General features: G+C 41.0%; 1 protein-coding gene across 2 annotated transcripts in view; it reads left to right on the top strand.

Annotated features, from left to right (window-relative positions):
* The first annotated feature begins 11,628 nt into the window (after positions 1-11,628).
* Positions 11,629-26,902, top strand: part of LOC124131071 (glycoprotein-N-acetylgalactosamine 3-beta-galactosyltransferase 1-like) — a 36,648-nt gene continuing 21,374 nt past the window's right edge. Inside the window, exon 1 of one of the 2 annotated variants that reach the window (XM_046494158.2) lies at positions 11,629-11,766. The gene's annotated coding sequence lies outside the window, so the exon portion shown is untranslated. Of the gene's footprint in view, positions 11,767-11,807; positions 12,039-26,902 lie in introns of those variants that run through there. The other variant, XM_046494156.2, reaches the window with a different exon arrangement.

The following is a 26,902-nucleotide window of genomic DNA, read 5'->3' on the forward strand; positions in this document are numbered from 1 at the left end:
TAAAGATTTCAAGATTGCATGATTAGAAATCACATTCAGACTGTCACTTTAATAATCTGGTAAGCGACTCACTGATTGGTCGGATGAAAGGTCGTTCTGACGTGACCCCTAATGGGATGTCTTCAGATCTTTGTTTAGCGGTAGCGAGAACTAAGGTCTGATTTTAATGAGATTGCCTGCATTACGAGCTGTAAGCTGTAGTTGACCTGGCCAATTAATTGTTATGTTTTATGGATTTGCCAAGAATCAAGAGGCAATAGAAAAAGAATAACATATCGGGATAGATTATGTCACCTGTCGTCGTATCCTGACATTGCAGATGGGTGTTCATGCTAACAGCCACTAGTTTACTTGGTTCAGACATTTTGGGTTTCTTTTTTGAGGGGTTGGGTTATCGAGGTTAATGGCATAGGCTGCTATGATATATACTACTCAAAAGAAATTAAGGAACACCCAAGTCTTTCATGTTACTATAGTTAATCTGTCATGGTCAGGAGTCCGGAAAATTTAAAATCCCAATCGGACATTTGTATTTAGGCCACGCCCCCTGCAAATAGCGTATTTTAGTACGACTTTTTACACACACATTACAAGTTGTTACGTATTCATAATATGATGAATTATGAATTGTTTCAATTTAAATTGTTTAATTCACCAGACAATTAATAACAAATAATATCATTTTAGATATATATGGAAAACATACGTTTGTTTCTGTTATAATAACGATCTGTGAACGCAGTGAACGGTCTAATAAATATTCATGAGTCTGCTCAAGTGTACGCGTTGTAACATTTGGATCGAGACTATTATCCCATATTTGGTTATCACGTGACCTCACGGGAAAAGGTTTTTTTTAAACTAAAGATTATTTAAAAACAAGGCAGATAATATAATCATAAATACTAAAATATCGTTGATAGCAATAGTTATTTGAATACTTTTTTCATCTGTTCTTAATTATTTACCATAATTGACCATGACTCATGGTGTTCTTTAACTTCTTTGGGGGAGTAAAATTAAGTGATGCTGACTGCAGCATACAACTTCCACTCTCTAACTGATAGATATTGATGTACATTGTTGGAAATCAATCAAGTTTTTTGGTTCTATGAGGAAGAGGTATGTAGTATTCAGGTTCTTTTCATTTTTATTCATTATTCAGGATTGGACGTATCAAGTTATTGGTTAATGGCACAGCGATAAGTGCAAATGACGGGATACAATTACCTGTTTCTTACAATTGTTATTACCTTTTGTAATTATTGTCCTGTAATTGCCATTGTATAATACTACACTATTTTTAACATTTAATATATCCTTGTTGCATTGTTGCATATATGGGTTTGTGACATGGTTTGAGAACCTTTATTAATATTTATCCATGTGTAATATTTAGTATTGTGTGAAAGTCAAGACCATTATCATCTTCCTGAGGCAAGGGAGTTTACTGACTGTAAAAGTCCAGTCCCACCCATGCCGAACTAGGTTGGAGTTTCTGGGTTCGATCATAGCAGTGTCTATTCCGAGTGATGTCTCTTTTCTATGTCCCTCTTATTGACCAATCAGATTCCACCTCTGATATCACTTGCTTCAAACAAAATGGCGGTGCTCAGTCAAGACAATCTAATCAATAGTCAAGATCTATATTGTAAAAGAATCGGTTTACTTCACGAAATGCATCTAGTCACGTGAGCACCTTGATTAAAAACATGAAAAGATTTGGAAAATATGTGTTGATGCTAAGTTGATGGACAGGATGTTGATTTCTTTATGCGATTTTGATTGGACAATGCAGCCAAAATGTAACTCCATAATTCCAGCCTAGTTCGGCAAGGGTAGAAACTGGACTTTCATAGTCAGTTAACTCCCTTGCCTTGGGAAGATGGACCATCATGTGATTTTCTCAGCTCCCAAATACAGGGAGTGTCAGCAACATTCATTTCTTAGTAGATTGTCTTCACTATTCTTCAACATTGGCTTTATTTATACATTTTATTCCCCAATAATGTAGTTTTATAAACTGGTCTCCCTGTGGGGATTCCAGGAATTATTGGTCCCCAGTACCTCATGCCTGTCTCCCTGAAGGGATTCCAGGAAGTATAGGTCCCCAGTACCTCATGCCCATCTCCCTGTAGGGATTCCAGAAAGTATTGGTCCCCAGTACCTCATGCCCATCTCCCTGTAGGGATTCCAGGAAGTATAGGTCCCCAGTACCTCATGCCTATCTCCCTGTAGGGATTCCAGGAAGTATTGGTCCCCAGTACCTCATGCCTGTCTCCCTGAAGGGATTCCAGGAAGTATAGGTCCCCGGTACGTCATGCCTATCTCCCTGTAGGGATTCAGGTGCATTATTGGTCCCGTATACTATCTGCCTGTCCATCTGTCCGGATTCTGGGAAAGAGTAGGTCCCCAGTACTCTATGTCTGTCCATCTGTCAGGGATCTGGAGAAGAGTAGGTCCCACTTACTCTCTGCCTGTCCATCTGTCCGGATTCTTGGGAAGAGTAGGTCCCCAGTACTCTCTGCCTGTCTATCTGTCAGATTCTGGAGAATAGTAGGTCCCCAGTACTCTCTGCCTGTCCATCTGTCTGGATTCTGGGGAAGAGTAGGTCCCCAGTACTCTCTGCCTGTCCATCTGTCCATCTGTTAGGAGAAGAGTAGGTCCCCAGTACTCTCTGCCTGCCCATCTGTCCGGTTTCTGGGGAAGAGTAGGTCCCCAGTACTCTCTGCCTGTCCATCTGTCCGGATTCTGGGGAAGAGTAGGTCCCCACTACCCATGCTAGTTTTCCAGTGGGTGTTATGGTGCAGTGCAACTCCCCAGTATATACAATACAGAAAAAAACCCTGCTAATCCTATTTCTGTATAAAGACCACAAGTTGCATTGATTGATGGTAGTGCAGACTCATTGTTGTTCAGCAAAGGGAGAAATCAGTGTTCAAAATACCTGCCTGCCCGACCGTCCGAGACGGGTTGATTTCAACTCGGGCTGCCAGATTTTCAAATCCCCCTGCCCGACGGTCGGGTTATATTTCATATGTGAAAATATTCTAAATATTTACCGATGATAAGCATTAATTCACATGTAAAGATGAATGATAAAATGTAACCAAAAAGAAACCCCGTTAGCTTATCCTGAGAAACATATGATTATAGTGGGCAGGCAGGTTTTGGTCAGGGCTGGCAAGTATTTCAGCTAGCCAGTCCTGTGGTCTGGCTGAAATTTTGGGGAGTTTCATACCCTGGAGAAATACATATTTGAATTTCGCTTGTTTAGACTGTGGGGATTGATTTCAGAAGAAGTATTTGTGTGATGCCAATAGTACATAGAAATGTTGCTTCATGTTTTTTAATTGATAGCAACAAATCTTTTAATCTTTTATTTGAACCATGAATTAATCATGATTGAAAAATATACCTAAAGAATACCTTGAAAATTGCTGAAAGGCTAAAGGAGCTTATTAGAATACAATGTATTGTGTGCTGTTTCTGGTAAATCCAACAATTATATTTCGTAGTGTGATAATAGTGTGTACATTTTATATGATGTGTGAACATCTTGGTAACCAGTGTGCAATCATTAAGATACAATCAAACAAAGTGTTACTGCAATATTTGTCATTTGTGCATAATTCATTGTATGCTCAAATTTTATTTTAACCAATATTCAGTTTTGTTACCAATGATGTTGTTTTTGTTGTTTTGTCAGTGTTGTTACAAACCAATAATATAACTATGTCTAATTATGTGGCAGGTTATTTTTGTATGCAGGTGTGACTAGACTACCTGGAATAAAACATGGCTGTCACCATGTGTCTTGTGTTTGTCCTCATCCAGAGAAGGGGATGCAGAGGGAGGTTCAAGTCAGTGAATGAGAGTGAAAAAACAGCTTTTTACATTTTCTTATATAGGTTTTCCTCCAATAACATGTGCTATTTGGGGGACATGGTTAAAGCCGCATGAAGTTTTGTTTGTGTGTTTGTTTGTTTGTTGTTTAACAACGCACTCAGCAATATTCCAGCTTTATGATGGCGGTCTGTACAATAATCGAGTCCGGACCAGACAATCAGGTGATTGACATCATGAGCATCGTTCCACGCAAAAGGGATTGATGACATGTATCAACCAAATCAGTGAGCCTGACCACCCGATTCCATTAGTCGCCCCTTATGACAAGCATAGTCGCCTTTTTTCGGCAAGTATGGGTTGCTGAAGACCTTTTCTACCCCGGAATCTTCACGGGTTTCGCATGCTAGTATTGCTGATCATAGCTGCTGGTGTTGTTACTCTATGGTCAGGTTTGTTTGTTTGTTTGTTGTTTAACGTCCCACTCAGCAATATTCCAGCTATATGACGTCGGTCTGTAAATAATCCAGTCTGGACCAGACAATCCAGTGACTGACATCATGAGCATCGATCCACTCATTGGGATACGATGACTTGCATCAACCAAGTCAACGAGCCTGACCACCTGATCCGTTAGTCGCCTCTTACGACAAGCATAGTCGCGTTTTATGGCAAGCATGGGTAGCTGAAAACCTATTCTACCCTGGCTCACGGTCCTCTATGGTACTGGCAGCACCAACTGCACCAACAGTACCTTAAAGGGCAAGTTCACACGGAAATGAAACTATTTTTCTTGTACTTTTTCCACATTAAAAGTGTTAACCTAGAAGTGTCAAAGACAAAAATATAAAAATATCACAATTAATTAACATATTTTTCGCATTAAAACGATTTATATTTTTCACATTTACCAAGTGTTCTATTTCCACAACAAAAACACCATGGCTTATGCCCCTTGCAATATGACGTCATTGTTGCCAATTGATAAACATTATGACGTCATCATGCTTTGTTAGAGCCGCTTCACGTGGTGTAGGTCCAGGTGTGTGATTCTAGCGTCTCAGATGCCAGCAAGCATAGTGTAATGCTGAGTCACCACTGCGCCGGAGTGTGTCGTAGGCCATGGTGTTTTACCGCAAACTGGTACTTGATATCTTTTGCGTTGAGAATAGACAGGGACCCAGTTGAATTGGCACCAATTACGTTATAATCTAAGGGGGATAACTCAGGCCTGTTTAGCTCGAAAAACGAAGGCCTCATAACGGCATATCATTTTCACACTATTGTGAGCTTCCTACGTTCACTGTGAAAAAAATGAGTGTATATTTTCAAACACAGATACTAATTAATTCTAAAATTACGTTTTGTTTAGAAGAAGAAAGAAAGTGATTTTTGCGTGTACACTTCCCCTTTAAACACAAGCTGTGATGGCTAATGAGTTCAGGATATTTTGTCAATCGAGATATGATAACCTGGATATTTGAGTGCTCTTGAGTCTTGAGTCTTGAGTTTTGAGTGTACACAGCTGGTACAAGGACACGAGACTGGGGTTTCACATGGAATGCATGCTCACTTGTACCTGCTTATAGCTTCCCTCATAAGCGTAGGTAAATATGTTATTGATTTGACACTATTTGCAAGACAAAACAAGACGAAATATATATTTCAACGTTGAAATATTGGCACTCCTGTACCAGATAACCTTTCATGGCATCCAGCGTACTGCACTGTGGCATCCGGAATAACGGGTACCAAAATGTGGTTGGCACTCATCTAACCACTTTTTATACCAGTGGCCCCAGTTGAGACTTAAACCACATATCGTTTGCTTGAAACGTGGTCTAGAGGTAGAGCGTCCGCCCTGAGAGCGGAAGGTCCAGGGTTTGATCCCCGGCCGCGTCATACCAAAAGACGTTGAAAGATGGTGCTTGTTGTTACCCTGTCTGGCGCTCGGCATTAAGGGGCTAAAACAAGGACTGGTAGGCTCGGAGTCAGTATACTGTGTCTGAGTGGGGTATTCATGTTAAACTGCGGCATGGTATCTCAGTGAGCTGGCACTATAAATCGGCATCAGTCCGGACTAGTACAAGCAGCCACACACGCACACACGTGCATGCATGTCGCTATATAAGTGCAATAATCTTGGACGAGACGTAAAACCAAATTTCACCTCACCTTGAAACCCAAGATTTACAAAGTTTAGTTAAACCCCACCAGTTGCCTAAAACGGAATCTCTTATCATTCGTGTTAAAAAGAGAATACCTTGACTGAAAACGTCATTCAAACAGACTGGAACCCCTGAAGACTTATGAATGTAGTCCTATGTCAGTTCGAAGAAGCACCATGGAATCAAGACTAATCATATCCCGATGCATGTGAACAATAGAAGTTGTGGCAGTATCACGAGGGGTCTGTGTGGTTTTATGCGTCCAACGTTAGGTTGTACACCACGAACCGGAGGCTCACTCACCTGAGGGGGTTAGCACCATAAACCCGGCGTAAGTCGGGACTAGTACAAGCAGGCTCGCGCACGCTACATTTATGTGCAATAATCTTGAATGCAACGTTAGATCCAACTTGATCCACTCCACCCCAACCCCACCCCACCAGTTAACGTTGATTGATTAACATTTTACTTATGAGCTCTGAAAACTTAATTCATGTTATTTTTTTCAATATTTTAGTGTAGATTGACATGTTTTATGTACAGAAAATATACAATAATATTTTTGTTACTAAGGACTTGGATACTCGAAAACATTCAAACCTCTATCGACCGCCTCCGTGGTCTAGTGGTAGAGCGTCCGCCCGGAGAGCGGAAGGTCCGGGGTTCGATCCCCGACCGCGTCACACCAAAAGACGTTAAAAGATGGTACTTGTTGTTACCCTGTCTGGCGCTCGGCATTAAGGGGCTAAAACAAGGACTGTTCGGTTTCGGAGTCAGTATATGTGTCTGAGCGGGGTATTCATGTTAAACTGCGGCATGGTATCTCAGTGAGCTAGCACTATATATCGGCATCAGTCCGGACTAGTACAGGCAGCCACACAAACACACACGCGTACATGCACGTCGCTATATAAGTGCAATAATCTTGGACGCGACGTTAAACCCCATTTCACCTCACCTTACCTTAGACCTCTATCCAGTTGTGAAACAGACGGGGCACGACACAAGTCCTTGTGTCCGTTACTTAAATATTTCAACATCTAGTTGTACCACCCGAGTGTCAGAAATCCACCATTCTGTGTTGATGTAAAGATAAATTGGATAGTGCATAGTTTCTCGGCCGACGGATCACCAGCGAAATTGTAGACTTTGAAGAAACTGATAATTACTCTTTGAAATGCTGTCAGACATCGTCACGTTTGTTTATAGCGCCCCTCATCTGGATTTGAAAGAAACTGATTTAGACTTATCTTAAACTGATAGCGAGTAAAGGTCCCTGCAGGTTCACATCAACTGGTGAGATAGAAAATGGATTACACATCTTGACAAAACGTGGCGCAAGGGTGGCCCAGTCGTCTGAGGCGCCGCCGTTCGCTATGCAGGGTTGCGTCCCTTGGGTACGCCAGAAATCTATGATGATGCGTTCGAATCCCTGTTCACGTCGATAATGTTTCTAGGTTTGTCAGCACCATACCCGTGGTCGTGGGTGTCACCACAGGGGTAAACGTCTGAGACTTGCATCACTTCTGACTTTCCTCCGACATAAAGCTAACTGGAATACTGTTCCAAGCGGCGTCACTCATGAGAAAGTCCTCAATTACTTTCCTTTGTGAACGGTATTCAGAAGTCGTAATTTCTAAATATATATATACATACAAACATACAAACATACATACATACATACATACATACATACATACATACATACATACATACATATGCTCTGATTGCTAACAGCTAGACTACTTTTGCGTTCGTTAATTATTCATAGAGATATATATAGCAATACTACAATTAACAAGCCTTACATTATAAATTGGTGTGCTCTGTCTTCAACAATTTCCGTTTTGTATGTTTCGAGGTGTAATGGTGTTTTCATCAGTAACTTGACATTTGACATGAATAAAAAAAATAACTGACCAAGTATGTACCAGTATATATTTGAGATGTGAAAACGTTTCTTGGGTGCTGAATGTCTCCTGTTTTATTAAACATATCCTAATTGTACACTGTGTTGGCGTCAGGGGCCATCTACCCCAAGGACCCCCAACCACGCCCAACTCAGGTGGACCCAGACCTGTCATTCCTTTACTCCATTAGGATCGCCTTGTAGTTTTTATGTGTTCGCTCGTCACGCCGAAGACCCTGGTTCGAACCCCATTTGTGAAACTCTCGCCATGATAATGCTGGAATAATGCTACAGTTAATGCCAACTTTCTCACTATAAAAAAGATGAACGGTATTGTATATAAACAAACATTCCCCTAGTGCAAGGTGTCCGGGCTATACAGGTCTGTATACCCTGAAAAAACATTTGTCCTGCTAGTTCCACATCACTAGGGGGCGCGAGTGGTCCAGTCATCTAAGGCGCCGCGATTCGCTGTGCAGAGTTGTGTCCCTTGGGCACGCCAGAAACCTAGAGTCGCGGTTCGATCCTATAATGTTTCTAGGTTTGTCAGACTCTCCCACGACCAGCTGATGATTCAGTCTCACCCACGACCAGCTGAAGATTCAGTCTCACCCACGACCAGCTGAAGATTCAGTCTCACCAACGACCAGCTGACGATTCAGTCTCACCCACGACCAGCTGAAGATTCAGTCTCACCCACGACCAGCTGAAGATTCAGTCTCACCAACGACCAGCTGACGATTCAGTCTCACCAACGACCAGCTGGTGATTCAGTCTCACCAACGACCAGCTGAAGATTCAGTCTCACCAACGACCAGCTGAAGATTCAGTCTCACCAACGACCAGCTGGTGATTCAGTCTCACCAACGAGCAGCTGAATATTCAGTCTCACCAACGAGCAGCTTGTGATTCAGTCTCACCAACGAGCAGCTTGTTGTTCAGTCTCACCAACGACCAGCTGGTGATTCAGTCTCACCAACGACCAGCTGAAGTTTCAGTCTCACCCACGACCAGCTGGTGATTTAGTCTCACCCATGACCAGCTGGTGATTCAGTCTCACCCACGACCAGCTGGTGATTCAGTCTCACCCACGACCAGCTGGGGCATCAGTCTCAACAACGACCAGCTGAAGATTCAGTCCCATCCACGACCAGCTGGTGATTCAGTCTCACCCACGACCAGTTGGGGCATTAGTCTCACCAACGAGCAGCTGGGGCATCAGTCTCACCAACGACCAGCTGGTGATTCAGTCTCACCCATGAGCAGCTGGTGATTCAGTCTCATCCACGATCAGCTGGTGATTCAGTCTCACCAACGACCAACTGAAGATTCAGTGTCACCAACGACCAGCTGGTGATTCAGTCTCATCCACGAGCAGCTGGTGATTCAGTCTAACCCACGAACAGCTGGTGATTCAGTCTCACCCACGAGCAGCTGGGGCATCAGTCTCATCCACGATCAGCTGGCGGTTCATTTTCAAAATGGATGTGAACACCCCCCCCCCCCCCAAAAAAAAAAACCCCAAAGATCACAAACACCCCGAAAAATAATTAAATAAATAATAAAAAAATATTTTAAAAAGATATGCAACAACAACAAAATCAAGAAACTCCCCAATCACACCCACCCTTCAGTAGGTGTCTATGTAATAAAATGTCATATAGACACAGTACAATGTGTGTCAGTGCAATGGGTGCACTGTCCTCTGTGCATGTTTATGAGGTGATTGATGTCAAATGCACACCGACATGCCCGCTTGAAATGGATCAGGTTTCTAATGGCCCATCTCTCACACCCACGGCACGATGTGTCAGGCTCTCTACAACCCGTTTCTTTGAGGTTTTGATAAATTTGTGGACGTTTTAAGACTGTAAGACACATCAGCTGTCATCCCCATGCAGTTGAGGCAGCTGCAAATATCCCCAGAAAACAGGCGAGGTAAGGAGGGGCATTGATTAAAAAATCCTTGATAATCCTGTTTTGACGACTTTGCATTGCAAAATAGAATTCCAAAAATATTTCATTTAAAATTTTCACGCGGGTCTCAAGTCTTTTACCTACACTGGAAACAAAAACGTAACATAGTCTATCAGTAATAGTGACAGAGGGATATCACAGCCACTTCATTAAGGGTTTGGGAAATAACACGAAGACCCATGAAGAGTCTTAAAAGCTTTGAATAATGATATTTTGTACAACCGAAATGCTAAGAAGTGTCAACTCCTGATTCTCTTTGAACATCTTCGCATGGCAGGTCCTCTGTGCTGTCATTATCATCACTTTGTGAAAATATTCCCCACAAAACGTCTTCACCTGTGAACATGTGAGCGGCCATGTCCATGTGGGCTGGCGCCTTCTTTCCGATATGGTACCAAACGCCTGTGGCGTGTCATAAATATAGGGATGATGCAATGCATTAACAATGAGGTACGGGAGACAACTCACTTTTGGATGATACTTCAGTGTCTGGCAACCCACAAAATATAATTATCTCAAAGTTTCTCGATGTGTGGGTCATCACCATCTTCGCCCGAGGCTCTCATTCTTCTTTGGTTTATGGTGTTGGGAACTGGAAAACGCGCCTGCGTGCGTGCGTGCGTGCGTGCGTGCATGCGTGCGTGCGTTCGAGTGTTCATCTTATGTATTGACAGTTGGTCACTGATGCAGCCCCACATCTACTGGCAACACCAAAACCCAACCCTACCTCTACACTTTTAATCATAACATGATGTCAGACCACACGTCCATACCTACATGAGCATCACACAAATACTTATCAATGTCCTACCCAGGCTTGTCGTAAAAGGCGACTAACGAGATCGGATGGTCAGGCTAGCTGACTGATTGATACATGTCATCGCATCCCAACTCTGTAGATCGATGCTCATGATGTCAATCACTGGAATGTCTTGTCTAGACTATATTATTTGCAGATCGACGTCATAAAGCTGGAATATTGCTGAGTGCGGTGTTAACATCTAACAAACAAGCAAACAAGAATTTCTTTCAAACTGTGAATATTCGGGTTATAGAACTGGACTACGGCAACCAATGCTTCTCGTAAGAGGCGACTAACGGGATCGGGTGGTCCAAGCCCATTGTCGTAGATCGATGCCCATTATATCAATCACTGGATTGCCTGGTCCAGGATCGATTATTTACAGATCGCCGTCATATAGCTGGCATATTGCTGGGTGCGGCGTTAAACAACAATAAACAAACAAACAACACTATAAACGAAAGTTTGACCAATCGTTGGGGCATGAGCCATTATTGATCAATAATTCATCTCAACCGTTCGTACTTGACTACACACTGCTGTTGTTTTTCAATACATCCTTTATCCAGTACACCGCCAACATGGTCTGTTGACGCCACCTAGTACATCATCTGTCTTATCAATCAATTTCCATCATTTGATACCTTGACAACAAACAAACAGAACTTATTAATGACTGATAGCATCTAGATGTAGAAGTGGTGTTTAAACATGTTTGTTTACTCGAGGCAAGCTGATGAATTTTCATCGTACTGTAATAAACCTCATGTACATATACATATTGATAACGAACTGCCTCTACTAATTGTACCCAGACAACGCAGGGGGGATAATGTTTGATAAATGTTTATCTACTTGTGTAAATCTATGGGCTGCCATTTGGTCAAAAGTAAATCAACCGATGTATAATTTGTCATTATCATCCTTAGGTGGCCATTTTATCACGCGTTGTAAATACCCTCCGTGGCAATAAGCAGCGATGTTATCAGCGCGCGGATCAATACCCAGTCAGCGTTCTTAGTAGGATGGTCCCCTCACCTGGACGGATATACGCCTAACTACAGGTGAGACAATAAAGGAAAGGTATACTACTTAATTACAAGCGTACCTGCTGGCACTGTCGTTATCCGCAACACATGTTGCCCGTGTAAGTGCATTCAGATTTACTCGGCTTTTTGCGCCACGTTTTAATATGCTGGCCCCTTTCGTGGAGGACGGTGTGCAGTGTGTGAGGGACATTCATCTCGGAATTTATTGCGTGCACTCGCATGGCACTCCCTGTGAAGCGATTTGAAAAGTGTGGTTTATAGCTGGAATAGTCAGGGCAACAGTCAAGGTGAGTTGTCTTGGGACTTTATGTTAGAGTCTACAAAAGTGACAGTTATATCTAAACTGTCGGGCAAAAGAAAGTATACACCCATGTTTGATGGACGCTAAAATGAAACAAACAAGAAATGGTTTCTAGTATTCGATAGAACACACACACACACACACACACACACACACACACACACACACACACACACACACACACGCACACCTCTCATCCGCCTGTATTACGTGTATTTTGAAAAGTATAACTTTACTGATATGAAAAATGTAATACTAGATAAAAAAAAATAACCCAGGATTTCAAGACACAGAACATTTGTTCACTGGGCAACACACACACTCACACATATATATATATATCTTTCTTATATGTGGCCACGAGGCCAATAGTACAATGACATTTCGTTGTAGGAAAATTCGTCGTGGAGCACCTCTTCTATACTGTAGCCGAATAGATGGACAGATTTTATTAATATTCAATGTAACATCTTTTTTTCAACTATCTTACAAGGACGTTTAACATTGCATTGATTAAAAGACTATTTGATATTGTCCCCCAAATCGTTTTGATATCGCCCCCTTTTCTTCACGTTGTATGTTGAGTGAATGGGTAGGAAATCAAAAATATTTTAGGGGGCCGTATCAAATTGCAAAGTGTTTTGAAACAAGATCAAGAGGGCAACAATCTCTAAGTTGTGTAACAATCAACACTGGGTTGAACTTGTGTGACGCAACCCGAGCTGCACGTTATTGTATACCTGTTGTGTTCTATCTACATATGGACCCGTGTCACGGCCACATCGGCTCCTTATCAGGGACCTCATAACTCAGATATCGCAGGCCGCGGTAATATCCCACACTGGAAACGCCCCGCTACCTATATCATATTATTCATAACTTCCAGACCTCAACAAATTAATCATTTTCTAGTCGGGTCATGTTTCGCATTTCCCAGGAGGGCCATTTTCCAAATGGAAAAATAAGAACTCTGAATGTCAGTACGTCTGTGCATATACGTCTACCCAACCAGTTGTCAGTCAGACAAACCTGTGATAAATGCATATGTAATGCGTGTGCAAGAATAGACAGGGATCTGTCTTCGTAATCAGAACGAAATTAGATTACATTCGAGGTATTTTCTATTCACCGTTGGTGTGTTCCGAATGCATGAATATCCCCCCCATATGGGATTTTTTTAATTCTAAAGTTGGTCCCTTGGGAGGGTAGATATATAGGTATAACAGAATTGATATTATCAGAGTAAATTACTAGGGATGGAACGGGTAACTCGGGTACTCGGGACGGGTGGGTCCTGAGTAGGACTCGGGTACCCACAGGACTACCCGGGCCCGTGGCTAGTCACGTTATGTATATTGTTTAATGACAAAAATCTGAAACTCTATGGTTACACTACAAGTCACTCATGTTCCCATTTCTTTCTGACAATGCACCCATTCCTTCTGACTTATATGTTTGAATAAAGATAAAACTTCACGCAGTAAACTTAAGTATTTGCATGACCAGATCGTTTTACACGTGTATCTAAATACATTTTGCCAGGGCTGCGGTCAAACTTTTCCAAATCGGACACTTTGTACCTATCTCTAAATATCTACAACGGGTACCCGGGTAGGGTCGGGTAATAGGGTGGTGGGTACCAGGGTAGTAAATTTGGACTCGTCCCTGGGTAAAAATTACCTTGTGACACACCTTGCATAGCCCTGTCACCCCCTGGACGCTATGACTCCATTACAAACTGACATTCTTCAGTTGTAGATAGGATTTCAATATGTCCTGCAATCTGGCTGCAACTTGCGCAGACGCTATGTCTAAGTTGCAAAATCCCTGAGAGTCTTGAACGCTATTTTGTTACACATACAATGGTGTACATGGATACATAACATGGACCCCACCCAGGAACAATATACTGACTCCGTACCCACCAGTTTTCATTTTATCCCCTTAGGCAGGGCAACAACAAGTGCCATACTTTAACGTCTTTTTGTATGACGCGGCCGGGGATCGAGCCACCGACACCTTACGCTCTCTCTATCCAGCTGAGAAAGGAGTAAGCATATACTCCGAAACGTTGTGTTCCTCATTCTACAGAAGTTGACATCCTTAATTTCTCTCTCTTAAGACAAATGCTTATTTCATATTGTAATATACTGATGAATTTTAACATGATTTAGGGACTGGATAGGGGTGAGGGGTGGGGTGGGGTTTGGGTTGGGTGGGGTGTCATGGGAAAATGTTACATTTATTTGTTGGAGGCGGTGATGGTAGGGAGTGAGTGCATAACAAAATGTTACGTAAAATGGGGCAAAGTCGGCAAAATATGATACAGTCTTAGAAACAATCCCATAAACCCCACATGAATCGATGAGAATTACTAAATATTAATACACATTAATGAATATAAACAAGTTGAATGTTTTCCTCACAAAGACTTCCTTTTTTATTCCCTTTTGAAACAAATTGATAACACGTATACTGATGTACGCACACGCACATGCCTCGCGCACACACGGACAGCTATGAAGTCAGCTGAATGTGTCAGCTAAATACGATTCCGTACGTGGTCAAATTGGGTTCTTGTGCAGAGAAATAATCATATTATTGCCCAGGTTCACGTTTACTCACAAGCACCAGTACAGGCATCGACATACACACACGCACTAATCTACGTACGCGCACGCATTCATCCACGTACGCGCACGCATACAACCACGAACACGCACGTATTACATCCACTAACGCGCACGCATACATCCACTAACGCGCACGCACACATCCACGTACACGCACGTTATACATCCACGTACACGCACGCATACATCCACATACACGCACGCATTCATAAGCACATACCTAATTGTATGCACGCACTCGAACACACAAGGTCGCTACATCCATAGATACTCAACATGACACCGTGTCATTAGCGCCGGGGAAATCTACACGAGGTATCTTCATCAAACCACAGGGGCGGTCGGGTAGCCTAGTGGTTAAAGCGTTGGCTCGTCACGCCGAAGACCCGGGTTCGATTCCCAACATGGGTACAATGTGTGAAGCCCATTTCTGGTGTCCCCCGCCGTGATATTGCTTGAATATTGCTAAAAGCGGCGTAAAACTATACTCACTCACTCACTCACTCACTCATCAAACCACACAGCAAGTCTTTGGTACGTACATACATCGAAAAGGCATGTTCTCCATTGTTAAACAACATTGTCTTACGCGTGAATCCTCCATATAGTGGAGTGCGACCAGTATTTGTACAATGGTATTCTAATAATAATACAGTAAACTACGTCTATAATGAGCATGCTTATAACGAACTGATGGATATAACGAACTTATTTTAGTCCCGGCTATTTGCTGTATATATACTGTATATATACTTATAGCGAACTACGGTTATAACGAACTGAATTTAGGGATTGCCTAAAAGTCGGGCCTGGCCAGCGGGTAATACTAAAAATGGATTGCAGAATAATAAAACGAAACGCGCATATCTAGGCAGATCTCAAATGTCCACAAACGTATAGTTTTGCTCATTTAATTGAGTTTGAATAAAAATGCACCTTCAACAATGTAATAAGCTGATGATTATGACTACATACCGTGAGTCTCGTAGAAAAGTCAGTGTCTTGACTGTGTGTATTCTTTGATTAGAATGCTTCTCACCGACCTTGGCGTGTAGGGGTGTGATGTCCTGGGCAGGAAACGACAGTGTTTTGACTACTCTTCTTTCATTAATTAACGTGTTGGGCATCCCTAATTAACCATTACTAATTCGTGTTAAACCAACACAGGATGTTTTCTGGAAGTGGATATTCGCGAATGTCAAAGGACTGACACGACACGTGTTAATAACTGTCCAAGCACTTCTAAAGTTCCTAACATTCTTTATATCTAAAGATTAGTATTATATCTTATTATATACCACTTTATTGTCTCATATTTCAGTAGTTAAAGAAAACACAGAGCTCAAAGTGAAGCCTTTTACACTCTACATTCTCAACATAGTCTCTATCAGAAGTGTTTGGCTTGTGTTGGGTCCGACTTGTCCCGGCTGTCAAAATCTTCTATAAACACAAAAATCTATCTTTAAATGTGTTTACATCTATAGATTAATATTAAATCTACCTATATACCACTTTATAATGTCACGGTACATTGTACTTAAAGAAAACAAGGGGCTAAAAGTGAAGCCCTTTTCCCTCTACATTCTCAACATAGTCTCTATCAGAAGTGTTTGGCTTGGGTTAGGTCCGACTTGGTCCGGGCTGTCAAAATCTTCTATAAACACAAAAATCCATCTTCAAATGTGTTTACATCTATAGATTAATATTAAATCTACTTATATACCACTTTATGATGTCACGGTACATCGTATTTAAAGAAAACAAGGGGCTCAAAGCGAAGCCCTTTTCCCTCTACATTCTCAACATAGCCTCTATCAGAAGTGTTTGGCTTGTGTTTGGACGGACTTGGCCCGGGCGGTCAAAAGCTACTTTAAACACCCAGATGTATCATCAAATGTGTTTACATCTATAGATTTGTGTTATATCTACCTATACACCACTTTATAATGTCACAGATCGCAGTATTTATTGAAAACAAGGGGCTCAAAGTGAAGCCCTTTTCCCTCTACATTCTCAACATAGCCTCTATCAGAAGTGTTTGGCTTGTGTTGGGTCCGACTTGGCCCGGGCTGTCAAAATCAACTTTTAACGCACAGATGTATCTTAAAATGTGTTTACATCTATAGATTAGTATTAAATCTACCTATATACCTCTTTATAATGTCACGGTACATCGTATTTAAAGAAAACAAGGGGCTCAAAGTGAAGCCCTTTTCCCTCTACATCCTAGACATAGTCTCTATCAGAAGTGTTTGGCTTGTGTTGGGTCCGACTTGGTCCGGGCTGTCAAAATATTCTATAAACACAAAAATCTATCTTCAAATGTGTTTACATCTATAGATTAGTATTAAATCTACCTTTATAACACTTTATAATGTCACGGTACAACGTATTTAAAGAAAACAAGGTGCTCAAAGTGAAGCATTTTTACTGTATTTTCTTAAGAAAATCCCTGTTAGAAGTGTTCGGTCCGACTTGGCCCGGGCTGTCAAAATAAAACTTAAACCTCACAGGTGTATCATCAAATGGATTCACATCTATAGATTACTATTATATCTACCTAAATACCACTTTATAGTGTCTCAGATCGTTGTACTTAAAGAAAAACAAGGGGCTCAAAGTGAAGCCCTTTTCCCTCTACATTCTCAACATAGTCTCTATCAGAAGTGTTTGGCTTGTGTTGGGTCCGACTTAGTCCCGGCTGTCAAAATCTACTTTAAACACACATATGTATCTTCAAATGTATTTACATCTATAGACTAGTGTTATATCTACCTATACACCACTTTATAATGTCACAGTATATCGCATTCAAAGAAAATTGGGCCGTTAAAGTCAAGGACCTTTACTGTATTTTCTTAAGAAAATCCCTGTTAGAAGTGTTCGGTCCGACTTGGCCCGGGCTTTCAAAATCAACTTTAAACACATAGATGTATCATCAAATGTGTTTACATCTGCAGCTTGTTTTCTTTAAATACGATGTACTGTGACGGGAACATAAACATTATAATGATAATAATGATAATAGTTGTTTATGATGAGGATGATCACCATATTTTAACGTCTGTGGTGTGATTAACAAGGAGGCCTTTCATGATTGAATTTATTCGTGCACTATTGCACATATTTATTTATCTGAAGATCCTCTTGTGAAGCATGTCAAGACTGAAAACAAGTCATTCAATGGATTTTCCTAAACGACCCATTGATGCAGTACTGAATATCAATGTTAATGTTTATTTTGTTGATGGTGCTGGACGGTACAGAAATGAGTGTCAATCAAGCGAAGTGCCATATCGAATCGACCCAGAACCAGTCACTTGCCAGTCGAAAACATCAATGTGTGATTTTGTGTCAAAGTTGATGTCCAGCTTGACACAAACACAGTATCTTTGGCATGGTTCGATCCTCTTGTTACCGTAATGTGTGGTTTTGACTCCGAGACCATCAATGGTACGACCCAGAATATGCAGAGGGCGTCGTGGGAAATGATAATTACATATAAAATTCTTTGGAATACGCCCACATACAGAGTCAGACGTATCCAAGCGAACAAACCTGATATGGTCCTTTTTGATAAATCCAATGAAAGCATTGTATGACCGATTTATCTGGGTTTTTTTAAACTAATGAGATTCAGGAGAAACAGGGCAAAGACAGTATGAGGACCGTACTAACGAAATGTCAAGCTAGCTTCCCAAGTTGTTATACTCGCCATTCATGACAAGAAAAATCCCGTTTCCTGACGCTTAAAATAGTGTTTATATTAATTAAAATGCACACATTTCCAAATATTCGAAATATTCCAGTGTCCATACCGTCCACTATCCTTGAAGGATAATGATGACGTAGACGACAAAAACGACAACGACAACAACGATGTGCTGGATTGACTCTCAGAAAGCATATGATTCTGTCTGTTTGGGAATGTTTGGACATGTTGTAGAAATTTACGTCAGTGTCCACATCGTCCACTATCCTGGAAGGTGTATCTTGCCACATATGTTTGCGGGTAGAGACACAAAACCAAATAAAGACATGACACATGTGTATGCATACAATTTGGAATAATATGGACAGTTTACAATCCTAGACACATTCCACATTAAGCCATGTTAGATCATGTTTACACTGCTGTTTTATGTATGAGAACACAAGAAAGTACGCATTTGTCAGTCATTCAAATCTCGGGTTCAGCAAAAGTTTTCGTATCTATTTTTAGTAAAAATCGTTAGGAGTTTTGCGATCAGGGTGTTAGTTGTCAATTTTATGTGCTTAAAATGCAATTTAATGAATCCTTGGAGTCTGTAACCTTGAGAAACGTTGAAATGTTATTAATACAAAAATCAGTAAAAGATAAAGCATATATTTTGTGACCGGAACTAGCATGTTCGAGGTAAAGCTTACGTTTTGTGTACCATCAAAAGCATGCCAGTGATGACATTTCTTCAAAACATGACAAAATCCCTATCATCCACAACATGAGAGATATTGACTACGAATGTGTGTACCGAACTCTCGAACCCATTCTCCGATCACGACCGCCTCACCATAAAAATACATATAGATTTGGACCTGTGAAGATCAGGGTTAGAACAGATCTTCAGCAACCAATGCTTGTATTAAAAGGTGACTATGGTTGTCGTTAGAGGCGACTAACGGGATCGGGTTGGTTGTCAGGCTCGCTGACTTGGTTGATTGGATGCATGTCATCTTATCCCAATTGTGTGGATTGATGCTCGTGATGTCAATCACTGGATTGTCAGGTCCAGACTTGGTTATTTGCATGACCTCCGTCATATAGCTGGCGTATTGCTGAGTGTGGCGTTAAACAAAAAAACAAAAAAACAAACAAAACATATAAATTTAACCGCTTATTTCAAATTCGAGATAAAAATACATAGCGCCATCTCGAACTCCCAATCTGACTTAACAATAGAACTGTGTACCATGATATCGAAGTTTGAATTTGCCACCGTGACAGCTTTAAGAAATCTTAATTAGAATTTTACTTAACTGTAAACAATTCTCCTCGATACAGGTTGAGGAATCCGTAATGAAGTCAAAGAAAGTGATCATTTGCAACATTGTCAAACTTAGTTTCATCCACAGAAACCACGGACCTTTTTCGCAAAACTAAAATTCAACTCAATCCTTCACTTGTTTTTCTGTCACAATGTTGATTGATTATTACCTGCGAAATACATTTCAATTAGTCATCGAGATACATTTCAATTAGCTACACCTTACACCTGTTGTATTCTGAATTGATCGTCTATGCAGTCGTATTTCTATGGATCTATAATACACAGTCTGTTACTCAGTTTTATTTCGCTTTTTGACTTTCTACATAGGTGAACAGGGACATTTATTTTACATGCAAACAACATGTTATTCAGGAAAATATAATCACATGATAGGGGTTTGTGAACACACAAATGATTATTTATTCAAACACCTCTTCCTTTAAAAAACATATATATTAACACACACAAATGGTTTTTACAAACAATAGTTGATTTTATGCTTCCAAAAAAACCACACGCAAGCTATTGTTGAATTTTAAAATATAGCCAAGGTAAATGTATCCACAATCATATTTAATCACAAATATCGTTCTGTTCTATATAAATGTGAACTAACCATTTCAGTGGATCACAACATGGACAAAACTGTTGGAGATGTTCAATGAGTGAATGTTTATTTAATGAAGTAAAAACGTAGATTCTTTCTTTGGGTCACTACATGTAGCTGTACATCTTATAGATGTTCCAAGAGAAAATAATATAATATCTACCTATATACCACTTTATAGTGTCTCAGATCTCGGTATGGAAAGAAAACTTGGTGCTCAAAGTGAAGCCCTTTTCCCTCTACATTGATGATACATCTGTGTGTTTAAAGTTGATTTTGACAGCCCGGGCCAAGTCGGACCCACCACACGCCAAACACTTTTGATAGAGACTATGTTGAGAATGTAGAGGGGAAAGGGCTTCACTTTGAGCACCTTGTTTTCTTTAAATACGATGTACTGTGACATTATAAAGTGTTTTATAGGTAGATACAATACTAAGCTACAGATATTAACACATTTGATGATACATCTGTGTGTATAATTGATTTTGACAGCCCGGGACAAGTCGGACCGAGCACAAGCCAAACACTTCTGATAGAGACTATGTTGAGAATGTAGAGGGAAAAGGGCTTCACTTTGAGCACCTTGTTTTCTTTAAAAACCGCGATCTGAGACACTATAAAGAGATATTTAGGTAGATATAATACTAATCTATAGGTGTGAATTCATTTCATGTTACATCTGTGAGTTTTAAGTTGATTTTGACAGCCCGGGCCAAGTCGGACCGAACACTTGTGAGACTGTTGAGAGTATGGGGAGAAGAGGTCTACTTTAACCAACGTGTCTGCTTTATACACGATGAACAGTGACATTATTAAGTGGTATTTACATAGATATAGTACTATCCTATAAATATAAACGCTATGCCGACAGATGGAAATTTGTATCGCGATAGCTAGAAGTATTTGATACGTTTCAAATCTTATTTCGTTTAACGATTGCTCTTTTACATGTTACCTAGATCAGCGAAGCTTACACACAGCTCCACTTTCTGGATTTCAAGCGATTTATTCCGAAATACCTAATTATGTTTCACGTTTTTGGTTGGTGATTGTTCATTAATGTCATGTGTGTATGTTGCATCAATAATATGTAGGTATGATCGCCGATAATGAAGTAATTAGCCAATAACACTTTGGCCCGTCTTGGCCCGGCCCGGCCCGATTTTTAGGCAATGCCCTGAAATTAGCCGTCCCTTTGAGTTCGTTATAACCGTAGTTTACTGTATATATAAATTCGTGAGAAGCGAAGGATTACATCAGGAGATGATGATATACCTATAGAAGCCAGTAATGAGCGACATCCTGCAACAATGAGATGGAAGATGCGGAGACGATAGTGTAGGAGGGCGCGACATCTGGCCTGCAGCAGGGCCTTCTATGCGGACAAGGCAACGGCCATTGCTATTCTGGAAATGGCTTGAATTTCCGGTAAATCCTGGAACAAATAACTTGACCCAGGTGTCACAAGAATGTTAAATAGTTGCGCCCCCAAGACCACGTCGAAATGTATATTTCTGAAATTATTCTTTCTTTAAATCACACCGTGTATTCCAAATGACACCCTGTTCCTCCTGTACTAGCTGACAAAGATAAACAGGATTAGCCTTTTAAGCCTTGTTCTCGATTTCAGATATGTCAAGGCTACTCCGCAAAATTATTATGTGTACCATGCTAGGTTGTTTTTAAAATTGTAAGCTGACATGGCAGGTTTTTGTTTGGGTCTGTTTGTTGTTCAGTGCCGCACTCAGGAATATTCCAGCTATATGACGGTGATCGAGTCTCGATCGAGGACATACATTAACCAAGTCAGCGAGTCTGACCACCCGAGCCCGTTAGTCTCCTCTGACGACTGGCGTGGACACACATTTACAAGCATACTAATGTTGACGTATACTTTTTTTTTAAATATATAGAACTAAATCATTTGTTAACATATTTTCAACAAATTTAGTGACTATTGTTTTTGCTGACAATTGTATTGTTTTGTTTTGTCCAACCTTCATATTATCCTGACATACAAAATAATTATAGATTTGTCTGTGTGTTAACATATGACGCCGCATAGTTTTTAGTGCACTTCCGGCATTGTGATTCGAGGTTTGCCCCATAACCTCTGAGCCACTCATAGAAAATCCTGACCTAAAGACATTAAAATGACTCATTTTTCAACATAATCCCCTTCCACATTGATACACTTTTGCCAACGATGTTGGAGGGATTTTATCCCAATTTCGTAAAAGTCCTTCTCGTTGTTGTCCAAAAAGGTTCTTCACAGCTACTATGACGTCATCGTTCGAGTTGAAATATGTAGGTTAGAGTTTTCTTCATGTTTGGGAACAGATGGAAGTCACGGAGATCAGAAGAATAAGATTGGTGCTCAAGGAGTGTTCAGAGCCAAAGTGGATTGTAGGCATGTCAATGACTGGTTTTTGCACTGGCTCATTGTCCCGATGAAAGAGAAGCTTCTCACGTCTCTTAGTTTTAATTTTATCCAGTAATTGCCCCAGTAGTGCAGATGCAGATATTATGATCTGTGTTTGTCTGGCCTTTTGTTAGTGTGCATGCACGTCGGTATATAAGTTCAATCTTGGACGCGACGTTAAACCCAATTTCACCTCACCTAAGTCCATAATACGGATACCATTTGCCTAAAATCAGCTGAAAAAGTGACAGGACCACTTAAACTGAATCCCAGATCAAATGCCAAACTGATCAGTTTTTTTAACCGTGATGACCATGAGTGATATGCAATGTTATTACTACCCACCAATGTCTTACCAAATGCAAAAATACATATTGTTATACAGGAGCACAGAGGTTGAAACGACAAGATTTCACTGAAAGTTCTGCATTCCGTTTAATGCAGATATGTGTTCATATCATACAAACACCCACTCATAGGTTATAAACGCATCATTTTGTATGTTTTTGACAATTATGAGTGAGTGGTTTTATGCCGCTTTTAATAACATTCCAGCAATAACAGCATTTACACCAGAAATGGATTTCACACATTGTGCCCATGTGAATTATCGAACCCGGGTCTTCAGCGTGAACGCTTTAACCACTAGGCTACCCCCCGCCCCTGACAATAATGATGCAATGATGATCGACATACTAATACTATTTGTGTGCGTTAAAACCTTGTTTGATAGAGCCAGGAATTATATATTTTGAATGTTAAACCTTCTATATATCTGTTTTGTATCAAGACTAGTGAGTGAGTGAGTGAGTGAGTATGGTTTTACGCCGCTTTTAGCAATATTCCAGCCATGTCATCGGAAATGGGCTTCACACAATGTACCCATGTCGGGAATCGAACCCGGGTCTTCGGCGTGACGAGCGAACGCTTTAACCACTAGGCTACCCGACCGCCCCGTATCAAGACTAGAAATGTGTTAAAAAGGGGGACTGCATGTACATTCCACTGGACTTCTTATAAGTCTTGCCGAGGCGACGTTAAATTATAACTCACCCACTCTTATCAGTCTTTACAATGGTGACAGCTCCGTTAGTTGTTTTTTTTCTGAAGATGTGTGGCAGGCAATTTCTTTTTTCAGCGGTCTGAAGCATAATAATATTTTCAAGAATTTTCTGGGACAATTTATTTTATAATATCCCTACAACACCACACCCACCTCCACCCCCAGTATCAAATTCGGTCCCTTAGACGGTTGATACGATATTGAAATATAAAAGTATGGTTTTTTTTGTCTTGGAAAGAAATTATGTAGGCATATTAAAAGAACTTTTGGTCTCTTTCTTCTCTCTTCTCACTTCTCTCGGCTTCTAACTTCTCTCTTCTTTTCACTCGGAAACAGTGAGTTGATTTTTGGTTGTTGTATTGTTGCTTAGCGATGGATGTCTGTCTTGGGAAATACGTTTCTGTGATTGATATAAAAAACTAACTTGTGTCAACACATTTTAATATCAAATAGGGGTCACCGCGATTCGCTGTGCAGAGTTGCGTCCCTTAGGCACGCCTATGATTGTGGGTTCGAATCCCGGTTTGCCCCGTTTATTTTTCCAGGTTTGTCAGAGCCATACCCGTGCTCGTGGGTTTCACCGAAGTGGTAAACGTCTGAGACCTGCATCCCTTGGGGCTTCCTCCAACATTAAGCTGACACTCCGTGATATAACTGGAATACTGTTAAAAGCGGCGTTAAACCCAATTCACTCACTCACTCAATATCAAATATGCATATTGTACAGTTATATATTTATTTTTGTTGTTGGTTTGTTGTTTAACGCCACATTCAGCAATATTCCAGCTCTATGACCGCGGTCTGTAAATAATCAAGTCTTGGTCAGACAATCCCGTAATTGACATCATGAGCATCGATCCACGCAATTACGATGTCATGTGTCAACCAAGTCAACGAGCCTGACCACTCGATCCCGTTAGTCGCCTCTTACGACAATACAGCAAGCAGTATATTCAGAAACATCAACCATTGTGTAACCCGCGTTAATGTATTTGCTCAACTTTTATGAACGTGTAACCACACAGACTAATAAACTGTTAATGTCTTTACAAGTAGTTAATGCTGTAGTTATTTGTTTACATTGTCGAGAGCGTATTGTTGAGAGCGTCTAGCAGAGTCATAGACGAGCAACACTCAGATCCGGGTCAATTGGCTTCGTGGCAACCCATGTAAACAGACCGACCGTCATGTAGACGTGTGCTTTCTATATAATGTATCACCCTCGCTTAACCAGACTAACGCTTAGTCGCTGAAAATATATATTTTTTGCAGATACAATCAACTACATTTAGATTGAAAAGGAGCCGGGGCGGTCGGGGAGCCTAGTGGTTTGAACGTTTGCTCGTCACGCCGAAGACCCAGGTTCGATTCCCGATATGGGTACAACGTGTGAAGCCCATTTCTGGTGTCCCCCGCCGTGATTATGCTCGAATATTGCTAAAAGCGGCGTAAAACAATACTCACTCAAAAGAAGCCCCAATGAGCCTATGGAAAATCTAGACTTGCTTCATTTAAGGCTGTTGCATTACAGTTGCATTACAGTTAGGGCTGGACGGAAGGGAAATAATATGGTTCGGGGACTGTGCGGCAGGCTAGCGTTTAACATTCGACCTCTTTCCAGATGAGTGAGAGTGAGTGAGTGATTGAGTGAGTGATTGATTGATTGATTGATTGAGTGAGTGAGTGAGTGAGTGAGAGTGATTGAGTGAGTGAGTTTGACGCCGCTTATATGTCTTACTCACTGAAAATAAGCTGCACCCGTGAAGACATGATTTATTTGGCAATCCCTCCACTCCTACTTCCTGAGTAATAGATACTTCTTCAATCTCATGTATTAATAGTGCGTTATAAAGAGGTACCTCCTTTATCCAGACATCATCGTCTCTACTCCTGGGGTTTGTGTGCAATACGTTTCTCTTTAATTTTCCACTTAAGGAAAAACAGGTGTTTGCATTTTTATTATAAAGTTTTTCCACCAACGACGTGACAAATGTTTGGGCACGTGGTGAATGCCCCGTGAAGTATTGCCGATCACAGGTGGCTCTATCGTACCGCCTGCATCTACCGATTATATAACCTTAGACACATCCAGACACTCCGATCGTTTTCATCGCTTGCACGTGTACTTCGGTAGCCTAGTGGTTACAGCGTTCGCTCGTCACGCCGGAGGCCCGGATTCGATTCCCCACATTGGTTCAATGTGTGAAGCCAATTTCTGGTGTCCTCCGCCGTGATATTGCTGGAATATTGCTAAAAGGGTCGTAAAACAATACTCTCTGACCATCGCTTGCAACAAAGAAATATCTAATTTGCCACAATAAACCCCTTTATGTATGGCATCATTAATGTATCTGTTACCTTTCGTGTACATTATATATCTTGAAAATGAGCATATGTATTTCTAAGCCATGTCGGAACAAATGGATGTCAAGTCTTTGATAGGTTGCCGCGACCCCGCACCAAATGAACGAAATCAAGCTGCATAGCCGATATCCGGACAGCTGTTTCCAGGCAATTTGTCCCGAATTTTTCTTGTCTGGGTTAACGAAACAAAGTAATAATTTAACATGCGGGTGATGAGGTACGTCCAGCTGAACGTGTCACTTCCGGGCTGACGAGCTGTTGTATATCGTGTTTTTTTACACGCTACTATTTCAAAACAGAACAGAACTTTATTCACACCCAATCCGGGATCCTCGGCATATGAGGTACAAATTTGCATACCATTCGTGACCAACTCGTGTTATTCCGGGACAAACCAAATAGCGACTCGTGCCCCTCTCGTGGCAATTTTTGTGACCGGGTTCCGTCTTAGCGCAAACGCGCATACCTAAAACAATTTTCAACTCGTTTCGTAATGGTTCACACATTTTCCCCATATATTATATATATTTCAGATGCAATTTAAAGCACATCGGGACGTGCGGAATTATACAGTATGATTGAACACATTTAACTGTGTCTTTGGTATATTTTGAGATGCAAGACATATGTGAATTCAAAAATTATTCCTGAGGGATTCTTTGACGAAGAACTTGAAATCATACGCGCATTCTGATTGGTTTGTCGTATTTTCGCACATAACATTGATCGAT

Source organism: Haliotis rufescens, unplaced genomic scaffold (assembly GCF_023055435.1).
Source record: "Haliotis rufescens isolate VD_foot unplaced genomic scaffold, xgHalRufe1.0.p SCAF_10, whole genome shotgun sequence".
Classification (NCBI taxonomy): domain Eukaryota; kingdom Metazoa; phylum Mollusca; class Gastropoda; order Lepetellida; family Haliotidae; genus Haliotis; species Haliotis rufescens.